Source organism: Haemaphysalis longicornis, unplaced genomic scaffold (genome assembly GCF_048455015.1).
Source record: "Haemaphysalis longicornis isolate Haplotype H1 unplaced genomic scaffold, Haemaphysalis longicornis Haplotype H1 scaffold_5, whole genome shotgun sequence".
NCBI classification, from domain to species: domain Eukaryota; kingdom Metazoa; phylum Arthropoda; class Arachnida; order Ixodida; family Ixodidae; genus Haemaphysalis; species Haemaphysalis longicornis.
Genome location: NW_027526385.1, coordinates 213,664,207 through 213,670,519, shown reverse-complemented (window position 1 = coordinate 213,670,519; position 6,313 = coordinate 213,664,207).

Sequence of the window (6,313 nt, the reverse complement as noted above, 5' to 3'; positions counted from 1 at the left end):
AGCTCTGAGTGATCTCGAGAGAGGATCATGGCTTTATATTGGTTTACACTGAGCTCTATAGGCGCGCTTCGGAAGGACTAAAATAATGAACTCACAGCTCTGCGGACTAATACATTTTGGCAAATCGAACGCTGAATATCCGGTTGATTGACAGTGCTCTATAATCTTCACATCATAATTAGAATCCTAACCAAAATAACATTATTATAAGCCTACTAACGCACACTGCAGGACGAAGGCCTCTCCCCTTGACCTCTAACTACTTCCGTAGTGCACTCGTCGAGGCCACAATTACCTACCGATTTTACTTTACCCTCCAATCGCGATTGAAGTGTCGCGTTTCTTGAGACCATTATTTTGATATGAACTCATGTACTCTATTTGTCCACATGTCACCGGTTCGCCTCACTGCACGGCGAGTCAAGTCCATTTCTTCTTCCGAATTTGAGCTGTGATATTGTGTGCTCCACTTTGTTTTTTGACCCAGGTAGCTTGTTTCCTCTCCCTGAGTTTTACTTGTACCATTGTTAGTTCCATGGCCGGTTGACCACACCGTACTTTTAAAGTATAGTAAGGCGCTGGTTTCAGCTCGGTATGTCATAAGTGGCAATATCCGTAGATAGCAGGTTCTTCATTTGAGTTAGACAGGTAGCTTACCTTTGGTATATTTTGGACTCTGTGCCGAGTGCTCTTCAAATTCAAAGATATTCTGCTCAGGAGTTTTGTTTTGTAATAGGTGTCTGCCGTAATCACGTGTCGGACGTTATTATCTTGATAGACATTTCCTTAAAGCGTTTCGTTCTGTAAACAGAAAATGACCTATTTTTTAAATTTATTCCTCATTGCTTTATTTGTTCTTAGGTATTTCTACCCCACGGCCATAGTTTTTTTTCAACAATTGTAGTGTTTCAAGAAATTTTTTCAGGTTTTCTGCAGTCCAATTCAGCAAAACTCTGCCGTCCGTGAACCTCTAACCATTTATTATTACTCGTTCCTTCTTTATCCCATGTTTTCCCAGCAAAGCTCACAGAACAATTCCTTAGAGAAGGTGTGAATAGATTTGACGAGATAGTATCTCTAAGTTCTAGCAGCTTTTGTATCGGGAATGGGGGAGGGTTATTCTGCCTGTGCATCAGAAGATTTATGTAGGTTCCCTTTTCTCCCGCGTATTTTAGTGTGTTTCGCAAAGCTGTGGTGACTACGGAGTCAAACGTTTTGCAAAAATCTATAAATGTCATTCAAAAAAATTAGTTAATTCTAAGGACTTGATTGACGACATGGATGCGATCTATGGTTGAGTGGTATGTCCTAAAAGCGGCATGCTCTTTTCGTAGATAAAAATCCAGGCTGTCACCTGTGCGAGTAGATACGGCTTTAGTAACAAGCTTTTAAACAACTTAGAGTAGGCTGGTGGGTCTGAAAGCCTCGAGGTTCCTGGGATCTCCCTTTTTATTAATTGTAAACATGTTGGTGTTTTTCGCAAATATGGGCACACTTGGTGTCCCTAAATATATATAAAAACAAGTTTTTCTAGTAGAATATCTCCGCCTTCTTCAGAGCATCACCTGTTATGCCGTTGTCACATGCAGCTTTTCCTATTTTTGTACCTTTGAATGGTTATCCCCTTGTTCTTTCGGTATCTGTGGAGCATCGCAAGTTGACCTTTTACTCCCAGTAGTTTAACTAGGCTCATTTTGTTGGCACAGAGCCTGGTGTAAATTTGTTCTGCACAATTATATATGCGTTCAAGTACTGCGTGATTTCACTCTGCGCGTCATTGGCTGCGTACATCCTGTTTTTTCGGAGAGCCAGCTTTGCTCCAAGCTTTCCCCTAATTGCAGCTTTGGTTGGATCACTCGGTTGTTATATGCACGAATGTCGTTTGTTTTACTTCTGTGAAGCAGTTTCGGCTGCTCGGTTATTTTTATCGGATCCGCCATCCTTTTATTTGATGTTTTCTTGGGTGGGCAGTATTCCTTTTGATTTATTAGTTGTTTTTTTTTTGTTTTCTCTAAATCTTGCTTCTCCAACAGCGAACGCGGATTCCCTGATTGTCGATGTTAGCTTGTCCTTTAACCTGGCTACACTGACCTCGTTCACCTGGTTTAGAAGCTCGATTTTTAAAACGTTTCTTCAAACCATGGCGACTTGGCTCCGGATGGCTCTACATGGAGTGTCTCAGATTTCACAAGTTTCCTTATTTTTGTTTAATTTACCCTCACGTTGAATTTAATTAGGGTATTATCGCTGCTACAAATGTTAATTACACGTCCATGCCATGCAGAATACATGGGTTCTCACTAAATTCAGGTCGATTTTTTTTATTGCACAAACGGGACCTTTCTAAGTTAGTTTCGTACTGTGTTGGTTAATCGAGAAAAGTGATCATCACCCTGAAGGTATTTCCTATTAAACATCCCACAAGCGTATATCCTCGACTTTGGCGATCGTATTTGCGGAAGTTTCCCACTAACCATTCTCTCATTTGCTTATAACCGACCTTTGCTTCTAAATCTCCCAATACATTTGTGTATATGTTGTTACCTTCGTTATTGGTTACTCTATTTCCTCGTAGAAGCTGTTTACTGTTTCAGCATCATAGCTCATTGATTTTTACTGCACCTGTAAAAGCCTAAACCTTTTTTTGTTTGTTTAGCTAGATCACGACAGTCGCGACTCTCTGGCTAATTCTGCAGAACTTCTTATTTTCGATTTTTTCCACATGGAATAAAAATACCACCCCTCCCTCTTTTTTGTATAAGGGTCAACAGTAGCACACAATATGCACACTATTGAGCTGCATGAAGAATTGTCCTGTTCTTTAAACTTCACCTCACCTAACACCTCACCCATATCTCACCTAATGCCCCAGAACTCGTCTAGTAGAACAACGAAGCTTACCTCGCTATGCCGAGTGTGTATGTTGAACGTTGCTAGGGTAAAAACCTGAAGGTGGCCTGTCCACACCCACACATTGTTACCTCCCTCTGCTGTATTTCTACTTCGACCGCTGTTCTCGACAGGTGCTCTACAAACGCTATGGACTCAGGACCGACAGTTCAGAGGTGGCGGCCATGTAGTACACTAAAGTGGGAAGATCCTTCCCTGGTGAGGAAGTGCTCTTTATGTACCTAAGAGCCTTCCTAGTATGGCTGAACCTGTCTAGTTTAGCCATTCAGGTATCCGGAATGATTGTTATATCAGGAGCAGGTGGCACTCCATACGTGCATTGGTTCGGCGTAGAGCCAGATAAAGAGATGGATACAGTGAGAGACGTTCCCCGTGGAATACCTTGCCGAGCATATCAGTAGTGATACTGAGACAGAGTTTCTCGGTCCTGCTTTTTATAGGCGCGGTTCTACAAAAATTAGCTGTGGTGCCTTCTTACCGATTGAAATCACGTGACGCCTAACAGTTTAAAGGCAAGGCCACACATGTGCTCAACTGCATAGCTACAAAAAGTGACTAGTTTTTAGCTCAGCTGCCCAATACGGCTACTGAAGGTGCAGTATTAGAGTCCGTTCTCGACTTTTTAATACCATTTAAAGCCTTAAAAGTTAGCGCTCCGCCAACAAGGGTGACCATCGCGAAGGGGTGCTCAAAAGTAGGCAACTATGTGCCCTTTAAAGTCTGGAAACTTTCGCACCAAGGCCGGTATTGCAGACCCTGTATTCGTATTGTCATTATACAAACCGATTACATATCTAAGCAGACTTTGCTCGGGCGGTCACAGCTAAAGGCGGCGCTTTTATGTGCGCCAAGGTGTTTATGGAGTAATTCAAAATGTTGGATGCACCCATGCCATCGTCGGTCGTACTGTTGTTTCCAGCCCGGAGTGTGCACGGTGCTTCTGATGTTGCTCGGAACATATTTATAGTGTCTACCATTCGCAACTTAGTAGGTGAAGATGCTTAAGTTCTTTTTTTTTTCAACAAACCTTGACCGTTCCACTGGGAATAATTTTCGACTTTTCAAACTCACTTTGCCGCGGGCTAAGCCGTGACTCCCATTTGCGTATATTACATTTTGACCTGCTCTGGTATTATACGCTTCAAGCGAATGTTTTAGGGGCACCACTGAAATCCCTCTAGCCGTCACCTTGGAATGCAGCCGCGGGAAGCTCTTTCGTGCTCTCCACCCCTGGTCCACTCCTCATGGTCACTGTAACTTTTTTGCAGCACGTTCCAGATTGAGATTTAGTGTGAAATACATATTTAGTTGGATCAGTAAGTCTGTGCACATTTGTAGTGTGCTCACAACAGTGTACATGGTGCTGGGGCGTCTTTATGACGACACATTCGGCCCGTATAGGCGCCAGGTTTGTCACAAGACACCATCGCAAAGCCGGCGTATGCATGAAGCTGACTGTAGTTGCACTGCCCTAGAATTTACTAACAGTGATTTCGTACGCAGCTTTTTTTTAGGTTGTCACACTACGTCTATACAACACGAAGCTAATACATTTTGAGCGGTGTGCAATTTATAGGAAGACTCGTTCCTCATACCATGCCATTTACGCTTGTCTTGTAAATTTCCACAGATATGAATCACCACCATTTATGAGCCAGATTATTTCGAAATGTTTATGTTGCGGACATTTTATGAAATACGTAAAATGGATAATGCAAAATTACACTGGGGATTAGCACACTGCAAATGGTCTTCTTGTAAGGTGAGCGCCCGCCAATCTGCATCTGCTTTGTGTGCCCTAAATATTAAACCGTGTCCACGACAAAACGCTCCTTCAAAACATCGTTACATGGCACACGCAGCCTGCATAATCTAGCACAAGAACCCTAATCAGAGGGCCTGTTAAGATTTGACACTCTTCAAACGACACCTTTCACAGCATGTGAACACGCCTATTATGCATACATTAGAAATTGCGTACGCCGACTAGTCAGCTGTTTTTTGAAGTCGAGATACAAAAGTAAATTGAATCAGCACTTTGTGCGTGGGAATACTAAAACGTTCACTGCTTTATCTCGCTACGCATTTATACCAAGCCACACCTCACCATCATGTCTCAAGAAGTAGCAGTGCATTTCCCAACTACTTTGTCTGGTGAATTCTGCATCCCCTTGGTTGCGACGAACATCTTTATGATAACCTAAGCGGCACTGGGTTTGTTTCCCATCCGTTGGAGCCCTTCAATTTCTTCGAGATTTACAGACCATATATTTTTTCTTGGTTTCTCTGAGGTTGCATGATTTTTGCTGTAAGGCATCAGTTGGGCCTAGTTAACAATGCGGAAGCTTGGAAAATACCTATTTTTGCATGGCGCATACGTTTCCCAAATACTCAAGGTATGATCCTGATTAGGTTACATGCTGGTACAGAATCTGGACCAATACACTTGGGGCTGTGTTAAGTAGCAGACACATTCAGAAAGTGTAAATCTTAACACTTCTTCGTAATTGTACCTGAAAAGCAACATGAAAATTCTAGATTAATTGCGCATGCGTTCATTTTATATGTTAATCATAAAAAAATGGTAATGGAGCAGGTGAGGTCTATGGGAATTAGGACCATCCAGAAAATTGTTTTTTTTTTCAGGGGATGGATAGCGTGAGTGTTGTGTTATTTTTTCGGTTCGTGCCCGAAGGCTTCTGGATGTTTTGTCATGGAATCTATAGCAACTCATTTCATTTTACTATAAAATATAGGTAATAAGGTAAGGGTGAAAATGGCGAATAAAAGAAGGAAAAGCAGCGATATATCCCTCAAAATACATTCTTAGTGATACAATCAATGCATTTTATAGTTATTAGGACGACTGGTACTATAATGAATGCAAAAACGTCAATTCAGCGCATGGTACACAATTTTGTTCGACGAATGTTTGCTGGAATCTTAGGTATTCATTCATACTTTGTCGTTTTCGCGTGTCCACAAACTGCGCTAGTCCTTAGAGGGTACGGTAAAAAGCAAAGTAAAAACAAATGGAAATTCAAAAACACCAATCAAACAGAAACACAAATTTTATTCCACAAAACACTGCAATGCTGTTTGAGCCTTTTTAAATGAAGACCAAGTATTTTTGAAGTATTTTCACGGGACAACGCAGAATTGGGATATCAGAAGGTGAATTTACAAAGAGAGCACCATCAAGAAAGGCATAATGGCAGGTTCATAGAGCGCATCCTCGTACCCGAAGCAACCGACATCGTTCCCGTTTTTTCTCGATAATCTACAAGCATCTTTACAGCATCACATACCTTCCTACGGAGGTATTACATGTTGCTCGACGTGCGGCTATGCTTGGCATGACTTTCTGTTGGAGCTCACCAAGTCCTTTGACACAACTCTCTGG